Source organism: Muntiacus reevesi, chromosome 16 (genome assembly GCF_963930625.1).
Source record: "Muntiacus reevesi chromosome 16, mMunRee1.1, whole genome shotgun sequence".
In the NCBI taxonomy this organism is placed as follows: domain Eukaryota; kingdom Metazoa; phylum Chordata; class Mammalia; order Artiodactyla; family Cervidae; genus Muntiacus; species Muntiacus reevesi.
In genome coordinates, this window is record NC_089264.1 from 51,224,016 (window position 1) to 51,239,994 (window position 15,979).

At 35.5% G+C, this 15,979-nt stretch overlaps 1 pseudogene; it reads left to right on the forward strand.

The window, feature by feature from the left end:
• The first annotated feature begins 10,675 nt into the window (after positions 1-10,675).
• On the forward strand, positions 10,676-11,640 carry LOC136147890 (phytanoyl-CoA hydroxylase interacting protein-like pseudogene; annotated as a pseudogene).
• Positions 11,641-15,979: the final 4,339 nt, after the last annotated feature.

Below are 15,979 nucleotides of genomic sequence, written 5' to 3' on the forward strand. Positions count from 1 at the left end.
CTGAAAGCACTGAGGCTCAGAGACATTGTACAAAACATCTGTTACTCACAGTTAAAGATGCTGAGTAGATTTTTGAACCATTTCCTTTGAGTGTTAAAGTAGAAACACTTATATCAGACTGTGTTCCAGAAAAGATTGCAGGCAGGAAGACTAAACAAGAGATCATCAAGGCAGTGCAAGTAAGAGGAGATGATATTCCGAAGTAGAACACTCATCGTAAGGAATGAACGGACCAAACAATAGTTAGGGCATAAAGGCAAACATTTCTAAATAAATGTGAGGCTATTAGAGACAAACAACAGTGAAAGGTTTTTTTTTTTTTTTTCTTTCTTTTTTGATAAGAAACTGAGTGGGTGACCGTGCTGACAATATACAGTATGAAACAAAACCAAGTCTAAAGGGGAAAATTTGGATTTTCATAAATTAAGTTTGGCATTCCAGACTTAGGGAACTGCTTCCATAACCATGGAGGTGACCAAGGAGGAGGATATAAATTTGAGGGCTTCCCAGGTAGGTCAGCTAGTAAAGAATCTGCCTGCAATGCAGGAGACCTGGGTTCGATCCCTGGGTTGGGAAGATCCCCTGCAGAAGGGAGTGGCTACCCACTCCAGTATTCTTGCCTGGAGGATTCCATGGACGGTACAGTCCATGAGGTTGCAAAGAGTCCGACACAACTGAGCAGCTTTCACTTCCACTCTCAGGTGGCACTAGCGGTAAAGAGCTCACCTGCCAATGCCAGAGACACAAGAGATGCCGGTTCGATCCCTACGCTGGGAAGGTCTCCTGGAGGCGGGCATGACAGCACGCTCCAGTATTCTTGCCTGAAGAATCCCACGGGCGGAGGACGGGCTGCGGTCCACGGGGTCACACAAAGCTGGACACGACTGAGCGGACTGAGCGCGCACACACAAGCGCATCGTTACTAAATCATCTCATGGATTGGTTGAGAGCAACTCGGGAAACGAGGTGGTAGAATAAAAAGTGATTTGACTTTGGATGGCATTCTGTAAAACAAAAATATACTTAGTGGGCCTAAATATAGTACATGTAGCAAAGAAGGCTTAGTTAGAAAACGTTTATAATGTGTTACTAGCAGGGAAGTAAAGAGTCTCGGAAAAGAGTGAGGAAAGGTGTCAAATGAAGCAGAAAAGTAAGACCGAAAAAGATCCTTCGTATTTGACATTCACTTCTTTGGTAAACAGCTCAGCTGGTAAGGAATCCACCTGGAATGCAGGAGACCTGGTGTTGATCCTTAGGTTGGGAAGATCCCCTGGAGAAGGAAACTGCTACCCACTCCAATATTCTTGCCTGGAGAATTCCATGGACAGAGAAGCCTGGCGGGGTACAGGCCATGGGGTCGCAAGGATACAGCTGAGCGACTTTCACTTTCACTTTCTTTGTAAATATACACTGGAGATCTGCAGATCTGCTGATAATTTATGCTACTCACTACCAACATGGAGTTAAAAAAAAAAAAAACAGACACCTTCCTTTGCATCATGGAGATTACACTCTAGTGGGGAAGAAAATCATAAAAGAAAAATCATTAATCTAAATCATGATGAATCCTTATTAGAAAAAGAAAACTGGGAAGAGAATCAGGAGTTACCTAATTTATATTTGAAAGTTAAGACAGGCTTTTCTGGGTAAGTGACATTTAAATTGAGATCTGAATGAAGGCAACATAAAAGTGACCCTAGGGTTTATATTTTCAAGGGGACCTTAGGATATAATTCAAATTGCAGTGGGTTGAAAAGTTAATGTTACGTGAAGAATACAGTTCAATTTAAAGAACTATGAAAATGGAAGAAAAGCAAAACTTGGTTAAGGTGATATGGAATGTTAAGGATATTTGGAGGAAGAAACTTATAGAAAGAGGGACTATTTTCAACTGAAGTTCTCAAAGCATGTGTTGGAAGGGCACCATTGAGGCGAATGCAGTTAGATAGGGAGGAGGGAAGTAGAGAGAGAGAAAGTCAAAGAGACTGATTCAAGGAGAAGTGGGAAATAAGTCAGGTCTTTATAAATCATTACAAGGTCCTTGGATTTTCCTCTGAGGAAATGAGAGGTCTTTATAGGTTTTGAGCAAAATGATAAAATCTAATTTATATTTAGAGACAACATCTTGGCTATAATTTTGGTGGTAGGCTGTAGAGGGCAAGAGTTATAGTAAGCAGACCTTTAAGAAATCTAGATAAAAGATGGTTATAATAGTACTAGAACAAAAGTATAGGAGATGATGAAAAGTAATCACATTTTTCACACATTGTGAAGGCAAATTCAACAAAGTTTTCTGATACAGGGGATTTGAGAAAGAGGAGAATTTAAAATAATTACACGATTTTAGAACTGCACTATTGGAAGAATGTTCCTTAATTGCAAGTGTTCATTAATTGAAAGCTCATTAATAGCAATTTTTACCAGCTGAGCTACCAGGGAAGCACAATGCCTAAATACTTTGTGCTAAAAAGTGTCCTTACCCCTGGTATAGACTATTCTTTTCAGAAGATTACTTTACTGTGGGAAAATGAATTTGATAATAAGTAGGGATGATACAGGCTTCCCTGGTGGCTCAGATGGTAAAGAATCCACCTGCAATGCAGGAGACCTGGGTTCTATCCCTGGGTTGGGAAGATCCCCTGGAGGAGGGCATGGCAACCCACTCCAGTATTCTTGCCTGGAGAATCCCCATGAACAGAGCATCCTGGTGGGCTATAGTCTATGGGGCCGCAAAGAGTCAGACATGACTGAGTGACTAAGCATAGCATAGCACAGAAATGATATAAGGTGGTGGTTTGCTTGCTAAATTCTGCCCAGCTCTTTTGTGAACCCATAGATGATAGCCCGCCAGGATCCTCTATCCATGGGATTTCCCAGGCAAGAATACTGGAGTGGATTCCCATGTCCTTCTTGAAGGGATCATCCCCACCCGGGGATGGAACCTGAATCTCTCCTGCATTGCAGATGGATTCTTTACCACTGAGCTACCAGGGGAGCCCAAAACAAGGTCCAGGGATTAATTTTATGTTTTGGTTTAATGGTTTTTAAAGGACAAGGCATCAAGTTTATAGGTTGAAAAAAAGGGGGAAGTGAAATGAATAAATTTTAACAATACAGAGAGACTTTATGTTGAGAAGGAAAGAAAAAAAAAAAAAAAAAACACAACTCTAGAGGAGTCCAAGAAACCAGGTTTTTAAAGGAGAAATATCAGCAGCAGATAGACTTTGTTAAAACAGTAAAGAGAAAGAAACCCATGCATGCCTCAGTGAGGGTGTATAGATATTCCTTCCTGTTTTATAAGGTAATTCCCTTTATGGATATCTAGCAGATTTTTCATTGAATATCTATTGTATTAAAGCTGAATGTTTGTTAGTGTGGTTTATTAGGGTAAATATATATTATTTTACTTATCTGCATGCATATTTGAAATGTTCCTCATATTCCAGCTTCATTTTTGAGGAAACTAATTAAATACATAATATCTATCAGTATTGAGTAGGGGCTTCCCTGCTGGCTCAGATTGTAAAGAATCTGTGTGCAATGCCGAAAACTTGGGTTCGATCCCTGGGTTGGGAAGATCACCTAGACAAGGAAATATCTACCCACTACAGTATTCTTGCCTCGAGAATTCCATGGACAGAGGAGCCTGATGGACTATAGTGCATGGGGTCTCAAAGAGTTGGACAGGCCTGAGCCACTTTCAATTTCAGAACTTCTTCCAGCCTCATTTTTTGAAGAAACTAGTTCAATACCTAATATCTGCTAGCATTGAATGACTTCTTTATACGTTCAAAATAGAATTGATTAGAAATTTGGATAGAAAAATGGCCCATTTGTTAAAAGAAAGTGTCCCAAGAACAAAGTAATGAACACATCCCCACAAAGTATATTTATTTTCAAATAGAAAAACACAGAATTTCTTTGATGCAGCCAGATTGAATGAAACCACTTCCCTCCTGAGAAGCAATACCTGTTCTTTCATCTCCAATGGTACCTATGACACTGGACCCCTCTTGCACCTCTATCAACCTGCTGATAGATTTTTGACCCTTCAGCCACTCTGAACATCACCAGCTCTCATGTTCATTGAGAACAGATATCTGGCTTCGCATTGTCTTGTGGAGTCTCCTCAGACCTGTTTTCTGTGCAGTGTCAGTGATCTGACATTACTTTTCACACTGTAGAGTGTATTGCTTCTTTTATCTTAGGCGCTGACTGGCATGACCTTTGTATATATACTGGCAGATCACAAAGGTCAGAACATATCATCTATCAACTCAGAACAAATAATTTTAAAATAATAATATCAATATTGTTGAAATACTTCAAGCAGAATGGAAAAATCCTGAACTGAGGGTGTGCTATTGTTACAGTAAGAAGAATTTAGAGTATTTATTAACATTAGAATAACAAGTTGTGAGGGAGAAAGTGATTTGTGTAAACAGAAGAAATTGTAGAATCTTATATGTCACCTTATTTTTCTTTTTACTAATCAGTTTTTTTTTTTTATGTTAGGCTATCTCTTTTTAGCAAATATTTTTGTGCCATTCCGTGCTTCTACACTCTCCAACTGTGTCATTGCGATGGTTCTTCTGGGATAGAAAACTCTTTATCTTGACTCACTCTCTCTTATTCAAACACTATACTGAACTCCAACTAAGATTTCTGAATTATGCCAATTGGACTTTTCTTCACAAAAATCTGAAAGATGTCCAAAATTCCTATGAATATGGTATGGAAATCCTACTTTGTCTAAATTGTAGATTTTACATTCAGACTTGAACTCAGTCACCAACCATCTCAGAAAAAGTTCACTGGCTAGTTATTTTGTTAGCTTGATTAAGGTTGAAATTTACATTAATTTTGGCATAATAATATTTTTCATAGGTGCATTTTATTTGACTCAGAATGAATTTGGATTTCTGGTTCTTATTATGGCTTCTTTTAATTATTAATCTACTTTTTAATTAGACTATTGCATGTTAAATACAGATTTATAATTTATCTTGAAAATATGGCCAGCTGTTATCTTAGGGCTCATATTCCTTCTCAGAAATAATAAGGTAAAGCAAGATGACTGCTCATTTTAGGTTCTTGTGTCTACTGAGTTCCACCATTTATCTCCATGGTTCCTAAAATGTCTTAACAAGCAGAACATCTTACATGAAGAGCTCCTGGAATACAAGAAGGTATATACATTTAATAACAACAACAAAATGTACATGGACATTTTGAACACTTAATAATACTTAAATAATCTATGTTTTAACTGGTTGATGTAAATGTATTAATTAAATTCCACCTCAGAATGTAAACATATTTTTTGGTATTCATTGCTCTGTTTATTGCAACATAAATAATTTAACAAATAAGTTGATTTTATATAAAATAAAACCCACAGAAATTATACAATTTTCATTATTTTTCAATTTTATTGCTATTTTACTACCTTCCTATGTGTATTTTTGTTATAAAAGGTAAATACTTTGAAGTTTACTGGTTTTTGAGATTAAAACTAAAATCAGTTATATATGATCCTCATGAAACAGTATTGGTGGAATATATAAATCAAACCTTTACTTTTTTTCACTCCTTTGAATCTGAACTCACAGATATTTTATGAACAGATTCATGAAAATTTAGACTTCAAATAGATTTTTCAGTTTCTGAAGTCTAACACTTTCTGTTTTTATATGAACACAAAATCAGAAAGATTAAGTATCTCGTCTAAGGTCACAGAGTTTAATCAACCAGATTTGCTGATTTCCGGTCCTATAAGAAACACTACTATTTATCTTTATAAATAAATGAATTAATATTTCTTTTTTTTATTTTTAAAATTGAAATATAGTTGATGTACAATATTGTGTTTCAGATGTACAACAGTGATTCACAAAATAAAGATTAAGCTTAATTTATAACTATCATAAAATATAGGCTGTGTTCTCTGTATTGTACATTATAGTCTCATAAACTTATTTATTTTACACATTGTCATTTGTAATTCTTAATCTCCTACCTCTAACTTTCCTCTCTGCCTTTCTTTCTTTCCAGTGGTAACCACTAGTTTTTTCTCTGTATTTGTGAGTCTGTTTCTGTTTTGCTTTGTTCACTAGTTTGTTATACATTTTAGATTCCACATGTAGGTGATAATGTACAGTATTTGTCTTCATATATCTGACATTTCACATGTATAATATCCTCCGTGTGCAGCCATGTTATTGAAAAGTACAAAATTTCATACAGTTTTATAGCTAAGCAGTATGCCTTTGTGTGTGTGTGTGTGTGTGTGTGTGTGTGTGTATGCCAAATTTTCTTTATCCATTTATCTGTTAATGAACAGTTAGGTGGCTTCATTATCTCGGCAATGGTAAATAATGCTGCTGTGAACATTTGGGTGCATGAAGCTGTTCAAATTAGTGTTTTTATCTTTTTCTGATACATACGCAGGAGTGGAATCTCTGGGTCACATGGTGGTGGTTCTTTTAGTTTCTTTGAAACATCCATCCTGCTTTCCACAGTGGTTCCAACTTACATTCCCACCAATGTGTATGAGTTTATGAGTGTAACAGTGTATGAGTGTATGAGGGTTACCTTTTCTCCACATTCTTGCCAAATTTTGCTATTTGTTTTCATATTGATGATAGTCATTCTTATAGGCGTGAAGTGATGACTTATTGTGGTTTTAACTTACATTTGTGTGATGATTCACAATATTGAGTATCTTTTCATGTGCTTTTTGGACACCTGGATGTCTTCTTTGTAAAACTGTCTCTTCAGGTCTTCTGTCCATTTTTTAATCCAGTTGTTTGTGTGTGTGTGAGTGTGTGTATGTGTCTGTGTGTTCGTTTTGTTTCTTGCTGTTGAGTTTGATGGGCTATTTATATTTTTTTATATTAACCACTTATTGGTCATATTATTTGCAAATATCTTCTCCCATTCAGTAGGCTGTCCTTTTATTTTGTTGATAGTTTTATTTACTGTGTGAAGTCTTTTAAATTTAATTAAACCTGATTTGATTTTTTTTGATTATGTTTTTATTGATTTTTTGATTTTTGATTTTTATTGATTTTTTGATTGTTTTTATTTCCTTTGATTTTTAAATCAAAAACACACTGCTATGATTTATGTCAAAGAATGCTCTGTCAAAATTTTATTTTTAAAGTTTTATAGTATCCCATCTTGCATTTATGGCTTTAAACCATTTTGAGTTTATTTTTGTACATGGTGTTAGAAAATTTCTAATTTCATTCTTTTACATCTATATGTCCAATAAATGAATTAATATGTCTTAACTGATTTTGAATAAAGCAATCAATGCATACATAAGCTAACAGCCTAAAAGCTTTTATTTATTTACAATTTGTGATCAGGTTTTACACTTTCAAAAATTTTAATAAATTAATTTGGAAAGGCAATCAAAATATCCTAATGTCAAGAATGACTTCATTTTTATTAAATTCTCTATAGTATATGCAATATTGACTATCAGTCAGCAGAGATTTTGGTAATAGATCATTGGATAACAAGAGCTACATGTTATTCTGAAACTTTGTTTTGTATAAATATCGGTGTTCTGATGATACGTGAGAATTCTCAGGCTAGACTGTGAAGAACACATCCATAATGGTATATAAGTATATTAGGCAAAGAGATAGAATTATTTATTTTATAAGTCTCATAATACAAACTATTAATTAATAATAATTGGAATCTCTTAAATATATGTAAATCATCTGTTAAATAAATGTAAATCATCATAATCTTAATGTGTTTCCTGATTGTTGTGTCTTCCTTTATTTTTTTTTTAATGTGTGAAAGTGAAAGAGGAGAGTGAAAAAGTTGGCTTAAAGCTCAACATTCAGAAAACTAAGATCATGGCATCCAGTCCCATCACTTCATGGCAAATAGATGGGGAAACAGTGGAAACAAGGTTGACTTTATTTTTCTGGGCTCCAAAATCACTGCAGATGGTGATTGCAGCAATGAAATTAAAAGATGCTTACTCCTTGGAAAGAAAGTTATGACCAACCTAGATAGCATATTGAAAAGCAGAGACATTATTTTATCAACAAAGGTCCATCTAGTCAAGGCTATGGTTTTTCCAGTGGATGTGAGAGCTGGACCATAAAGAAAACTGAGCACCAAAGAATTGATGCTTTTAAACTGTGATGTTGGAGAAGACTCTTGAGAGTCCCTTGGGCTGCAAGGAGGTCCAACCAGTCCATCATAAAGGAGATCAGTCCTGGGTGTTCATTGGAAGGACTGATGTTGAAGCTGAAACTCCAGGGTGACATTAAATAGGCTTGAGATACTCCTTTTCCTATTTGGAACCAGTCTGTTGTTTCATGTCCAGTTCTAACTGTTGCTTCCTGACCTGCATACAGATTTCTCAAGAGGCAGGTCAGGTGGTCTGGTATTCCCATATCTTTCAGAATTTTCCACAGTTTATTGTGATCCACATAGTCAAAGGCTTTGGCATAGTCAATAAATCAGAAATAGATATTTTCTGGAACTCTCTTGCTTTTTCGATGATCCAGAGGATGCTGGCAATTTGATCTCTGATTCCTCTACCTTTTCTAAAACCAGCTTGAACATCTGAAATCTCACAGTTCATGTATTGCTGAAGCCTGGCTTGTAGAATTTTGAGGATTACTTTACTAGCATGTGAGATGAGTGCAGTGGTGCAGTAGTTTATGGATTCTTTGCCATTGCCTTTCTTTGGGATTGGAATGAAAACTGACTTTTTCCAGTCCTTTGGCCACCGCTGCATTCCCTAAATTTGCTGGCATATTGAGTGCAGCACTTTCACAGCATCATCTTTTAGGATTTGAGATAGTTCAACCGCAGTTCCATCACCTCCACTAGCTTTGTTCATAGTGATACTTCCTAAGGCCCACTTGACTTCACATTCCAGGATGTCTGGCTCTAGGTGAGTGATCACACCATCATGATTATCTGGGTCATGAAGATCTTTTTTGTACAGTTCTTCTGTGTATTCTTGCCACCTCTTCTTAATATCTTCTGCTTCTGTTAGGTCCTTTCCATTTCTGTCCTTTATTGAGCACATCTTTGCATGAAATGTTCCCATAGTATGTCTAATTTTCTTGAAGAGACCTCTAGTCTTTCCCATTCTGTTATTTTCCTCTATTTCTTTGCACTGATCGCTCAGGAAGGCTTTCTTATCCCTCCTAGCTATTTTTTGAACTCTGCACTCAAATGAGTATATCTTTCCTTTTCTCCTTTGTTTTTTAACCTCTCTTCTTTTCACAGCTATTTGTAAGTCCTCCTCACACAGTCGTTCTGCTGTTTTGCATTTCTTTTTCTTGGGGATGGTCTTGATCCCTGTCTCCTGTACAATGTCAGGACCTTCCATCCATAGTTCATCAGGCACTCTGTCTATCAGATCTAGTCCCTTAAATCTGTTTGTCACTCCCACTGTATAATTGTAAGGGATTTGATTTAGGTCATACCTGAATGGCCTAGTGGTTCCCGCTACATTCTTCAATTTAAATCTGAATTTGACAATAAGGAGTTCATGATCTGAGCCACAGTCAGCTCCTGGTCTTGTTTTGCTGACTGTATAGAGCTTCTCCATCCTTGGCTATAAAGAATATAATCAGTCTGATTTTGGTATTGACCATCTGGTGATATCCATCTGTAGAGTCTTCTCTTGTGTTGTTGGAATTGGGTTTTTGCTATGACCAGTGTGTTCTCTTGGCAAAACTCTATTAGCCTTTGCCCTGCTTCATTCTGTACTCCAAGGCCCAATTTGCCTGTTACTCCAAGTGTTTCTTAACTTCCTACATTTGCATTCCAGTCCCCTATATTGAAAAGACATCTTTTTTGGGTATTAGTTTGTAGGTCATCATAGAACCATAAGACTTTGTAGGTCATCATAGAACCATAAGACTTTGTAGGTCATCATAGAACCATTTAACTTCAGCTTTTTCAGCATTACTGTTTGGGGCATAGACTTGGATTACTGTGATATTGAATGGTTTGCCTTGGAAACGAACAGAGATCATTCTGTTGTTTTTGAGATTGTATCCAAGTACTGCATTTCAGACTTTTGTTGACTATGATGGCTACTACATTTCTTCTAATTGATTTTTGCCCACAGTAGTAGATATAATGGTCATCTGAGTTATATTCACCAGTCCATTTTAGTTCGCTGATTCCTAAAATGTCATTGTTTACTCTTGCCATCTCCTGTTTGGCCACTTCCAATTTGCCTTGATTCATGGACCTAATATTCCAGGTTCCTATGCAACATTCCTCTTTACACCATCAGACCTAGATTTTATCACGAGTCACATCCACAACTGGGTACTATTTTTGCTTTGGCTCCATCCCTTCATTCTTTCTGGAATTGTTTTCCACTGATCTCCAGTAACATATTGGGCACCTACCAACCTGGGGTGTTCATCTTTCAGTGTCCCATCTTTTTGCCTTTTCATACTGCTCATGGGGTTCTCAAGGCAAGAATACTGAAGTGGATTGCCATTCCCTTGTCCAATGGACCACATTTTGTCAGAACTCTCCACCATGACCTGTCCACCTTGGGTGGCCCTACACGGCATGGCTTAGTTTCATTGAGTTAGACAAAAGCTTTGTCCATGTGGTTAGACTGGTTAGTTTTCTGTGGTGGTGGTTTCAGTCTGGCTGCCCTCTGATGGCCTCTCTCAGCGCCTCAATAGCAGTGCAGAGTGCCTCAAGACAAGTTGGTGGTGATTATGTAGTGTCTGAATGGAGTGAAATGATAGAATTGTACACAGCAGACTATTCAAAAGTTCATCTAACACAACGGTTAGAGAAGGCCAAAGTGATTGCAGGACAGATGTTCAAATTTTCTGTTTTTTATCATAACCAGGACAAAGAATATTTGGACTATATTCTAAAACATCATGGGAATTCTGTGCAGCCCTCCATCAAGAATAACAGTGGCAGCCATGACTTCCCTATCAGCTAAAAATTAGAAGGCATATTCAGCTGGGCTTCCGTTGTGGCTCAGCTGGTAAAGAATCTACCTGCAATGCAGGAGACCTGGGTTTGATCCCTGGATTGGGATGATCCCCTGGAGAAGGGAAAGGCTACCCACTCCTCCAGTATTCTGGTCTGGAGAATTCCATGGACTGTATAGTCCATGGGATCGAAAAGAGTCAGACACGACTGAGGACTGTCACATTCACTTCCTTCAGCTGCAGCACTGAATTCAATACTAGGAAGCCACCCCAGGATCCACCTTATGGAAGATAGAGGTTTGAGATTGCAGCAGAAAAATTTTTTAACTCCAATACTAACTTATACTTCAGGGACTTCTACTGTGTGTACACTGCTTATCATTATGTGATTCTGGTCATTGCCCCTGTGGGATCTCAAGGAGATGAATTTTGTAAACAGTGTCTCCCTCAACTAAATTCCCAGGATAATGAATTTCTGACCTGCAGAGAAGAAGATGGGATGGTGGTTTACCACTATGCCTAGGATGTCATTTTAGAAATCATTTACACTGACCCTGTAGATATTTCTCTAGGCACCATGGCAGAAATCACTGGTCATCAGCTCATGAGTTTATCTACTGTAAATGCAAAGAAAGATCCCAGTTGCAAAATCTGTAATATTAGTGTTGGACATTAACACCCACTTTTCTTATTCTTAGTCCCCCTTTCTTCCTGTAGAAGCCCTCATCCTCTGTTGTCCATTTTCATCACCAGATGTTTTCCACTGAAGCATGCACATGCCACTGTCACCAAAAGTGAACTGCCACTTTTCAGATTTCCAACTTGTTGTAGTGTTTCCTATCCCTACGCTTCCCAAGACTTTGAGAGATGAACTATCCTAAGTCTTTTCTGACACTCTCTTGCCTAGACGCTGCAATGTTTTTATTTTTCCTTTATGCCAACGTAATGAAACTATTATACAAACTGCTTTAGTAAAACACAAAATAATGGCATATAAATGGTGTTTAAATATGCTCCCATTTTAATCTACTGAACAAATGTTGGAATAACTCCAAACCACACAAAAAAGTGTAATTACAGAATGAGTTAAATCTTGAAGCCTAGAATTGTCAGCACTTCCAACTTATTGTTTGATAGTGTTATTTGTGTTGTTTATATTAGCTAACAGGAAACAGCTACTGTGTTTCAGCATAATAAATATAATAGAAAGATATTTTATTTGTATTGCTGTATAAAATATTTACAATCTTATAGAATATATAGAGTTACACCTAATAGCAATTGTATACATGTCACAAAACCATTTCCCTTATCAAAGATGTAGTTTGTAAAACTCAAATAGTTGTGTATCTGTCCTGTTACAAGTACATAACTTTAATTAAACAAATTTGTGAAGGACATTATTCTGATTCATAAAAGTAATAAAATATCAGGTAAATATAGAGAAAACAATAAACCTCTGAAACCATCTGCTTCAGAAATAGTCAATATTAATCCCATTCAGACTACATGAAAATGTGAATTTGTTCACCATCATGCTTAAACATTATAGAAAAGAGAATTACAAACGTGGCTGGTATGAGAGAGAAAATGTGGACCTTTTACTTATTTTTGCAAAAGCAAAATAATAAACATGTGGTTTAATGCAAAATAGCAAAACAACATACACTGAAGTTAATGATGTAAATGAAATATTCTGGCTTCTTTAAAAAAAAAAAAGGAGTACTAATTGTCCAGTAAGGAAAAACCAAAACCAGGGAATAACTGTTGAGAACTGAGTCACAATAATTCAGGCAAATCAAAATGAAAGATCAGAGAATTCACCTAAGGAAGAAGTGGTCATGACAAAACATACTTAGGTAAACATGGCTTTATTTGAGGAAACTAAGCAAGGATGAAAATGACAAAGTAAAGAATTCTAAGAAACAAAAGGCCTAGAACCTCAGAGAGAATATTTGTATCCAGAGGTCAGAGTAGTAATAAAATGACATTTAAAATTTTGACCCAGAACTGTCACTAAACCTGCTTAACATCTAAGAGTGAAGGTTCATTTTTTTTTTAATTGAAGGATAATTGCTTTACAGAATCTTGTTGTTTTCTGTTAAACATCAACATGAATCAGCCATAGGTGTACATATTGACAAGTGCATTCATTTTATTTGACTGTGGTAGAGAAGGAAGTCAGACAACAAGTGTTCTCAGCCACTAATCAAAATACAAGCAAGAAAAGCAATGTTGTGGATACAGACCACTGTAGAAATAAAGAATGACTTAGTCATCAAGAATGGAAATCCATTTCTTTTGCAAATGTATAGAACCCTAATTTCCAGCAGGTTCATTAATGTTCTCCTTCAACTTAATGAGTCGGTTAGAAGGTTTAACTTTGCAGAAAGCCAAAACCTTAGCAAAGCTACATTTTAACTATTGAGTTGCCCTTGAAAGTTTTCTAGTAACATAGAAATTGTGTTACATTCTTGGGAAATACAGATGCAAACTAGTAGAAATGACAAAGTAAACAGTGGCAGCTAGGAAAAAGCTTTATTCTACTTTCACTAACATGTCCACTAGGGTAAGTATGAAATTCTTTTATAGCAAGATTCCTGCTTCAGATAATAGGAAAAATAGCTGAATGTTTATGCTTCAAAAGACTTTTACAGCATCTTCCAAGTCAGTTCTTAAAAGTGTCCTTCAAAAACTCAAGGAGAATTTTAAAGTTTAGAGGGTTTAAATCTCTCTATATATACATTTTTTTAAAATCCTTTTAATATTGCTTCTGAATAAAGAATATGATGACATCTGAGTATTTTCATTGTCTAAAAATTAAAAAAAAATTCTACAGAAAATCATGCCATTCATGTCATATAGTTACATGTATCACACCAGATTGTAATAGTAAATGACAACTGTATATATTGAAAATATAACTTTTAAAAGTTATTTGGGAATTTTGCAGTTATTTAGCCCTGATTTTTATTTCAAGTAATAAAAGCATATACATATATATATATGTATTTATACACACACATATAGTATAGTAAGTATATATATGTGTATATGTGTATAAATACATATATATGTATTTCACACATTTATTTTCAACAAAAACAAAAATCCTTTGTTAATTTAGATATTAAAAAATAAAGTCAATGTATGGCAAAACCACTTCAATATTGTGAACTAATTAGCCTCCTATTAAAATAAATGAATTTGTATTTTAAGAAAAAGTAGTGTTTTCTGTTTCCCCTGTGTTTAATTTAAGTGGTGAGTGACAGAACCCCAAGATAGATGCTTCCTTCTGTCCAACATAAAAGTTCAGGTAAACAGCCCAGAGCTGCTGCTTGCTCTGCAGTGTCAGTGACTAGCGTTCTTTTGATGTCATTTTGCTTTGTATGCGATCTCCATCCTTATGTGGTTCAAAATGGCTTTTCTACTTTCAATTACTAAAACTCCTATTGATGTTGACAAGAAGACAAAATGGAAAGAAGAAAGGCATATTCTTTGCTAAGACACTTCACAGAGTTTGTACTGACTATTTCTACTGACATTCTTCTTGTCATTATTTAAACTTATGACCGTGTCCCGAAAAAGAGGCTGAAAATACAGTCTTTATTCTGAGTAGTCACAGGTACAGGTAAGTATGCTATTACTATGAAAGAGGCTCATTGAGGAACATTTTGCAGTCTGTGCTACAACCTGCTATCAACAGTGGTCATGTTGGCAAATGTATCTATATCTACACACATTTCAATATATTACACTAGAAGCGTGTGAAAAAATAGATTGTATATATAACCCGCAGTAGAAAATAAGCATCCTTTCATTGTTGAATTAGGGGACTGCGCTTCAATTGATTGCATTAGAAATGTATCTGTATGTACATACTTGGGGCAAAAGTAACACTAAGAAATTTTTTAAAGCACCATTAATGGTTTAAAGCCAACCTTCAAAAAAAAAAAAAAAATAAAGCCAAACTTCAAAGAGAAAATATAGTGACATTTAAATGGCACTCTGGAGTCTAGCACTGTTTCAGTGTCGCTTTCAATGTTAACATCAGTTTCAGATGAAGACATAACTTTTAAGAGTCATTTGTGTATTATAATGAGAAAAAGATAATTAAGTAAAGCTCTATTAAATTCTCTAAACTAAACACTCAAGACTATAAGGAGAGAAGAGACTATTACTGTCTTCTCAATAAAAATTGAAATTAAATCCAAATATATTTTTTCACAAAATTTGATCCTGAAGTTACACATATATGAATGTAACCACAAAGACATAGTTACCACACACTCATATATCAAAACATCTCCAGTAACTTAAATGATCAGAAACAGTCAACTGATTGAATAAATGATAGATGATCTGAAAATAATGTATTAATCATAAAAATGAAGTTGTTAATGTATATCCACTGGCACAGAAATAAATTTAGGCTATAATACTGTGTGCCTGAAAAAAATACAAAATGTTACACGCAATGCGATCCAAATCTTGCAACCTGAGAGTGCAACAATATGGATTCACATGCATATATATGTCTGGAAAAAATAAACCAAACATTGACAGCAGTTAGCTTTATGTTGTGGAATTTTGATAATCAAGATTTTTTTTCCAGATTATGAGACTGACACACCGCTTGTAGTGCTAAAAAAGACACTAAGATTTTCTTTTCAACACATAGCATGCATTATCTGAAAATTATTTTAAAAGCATAAGATATAACAAGTAGGATAATTTTTAAAAGTATAAAATAATTGAGATATATACTTAGGTGAAAGGCAAATTGTACACCAGTATATATGTGTGAATTCTCTTTAGTAAAAGTAGCATAAAATGCATTATGATAAATATGTAGTATGTACAGCAAGTCCTATCTGTGGTCAGCTTTGGAATTAAGACCCATAGATGATTTTTCTAATAAAATTAATGCTATGTGTTTTAAGATGTAGCCATATTATTAAGTATTACTTTATTATCATCACGATGTATGACTTCTACTGAGTTTCGGCTAGAAT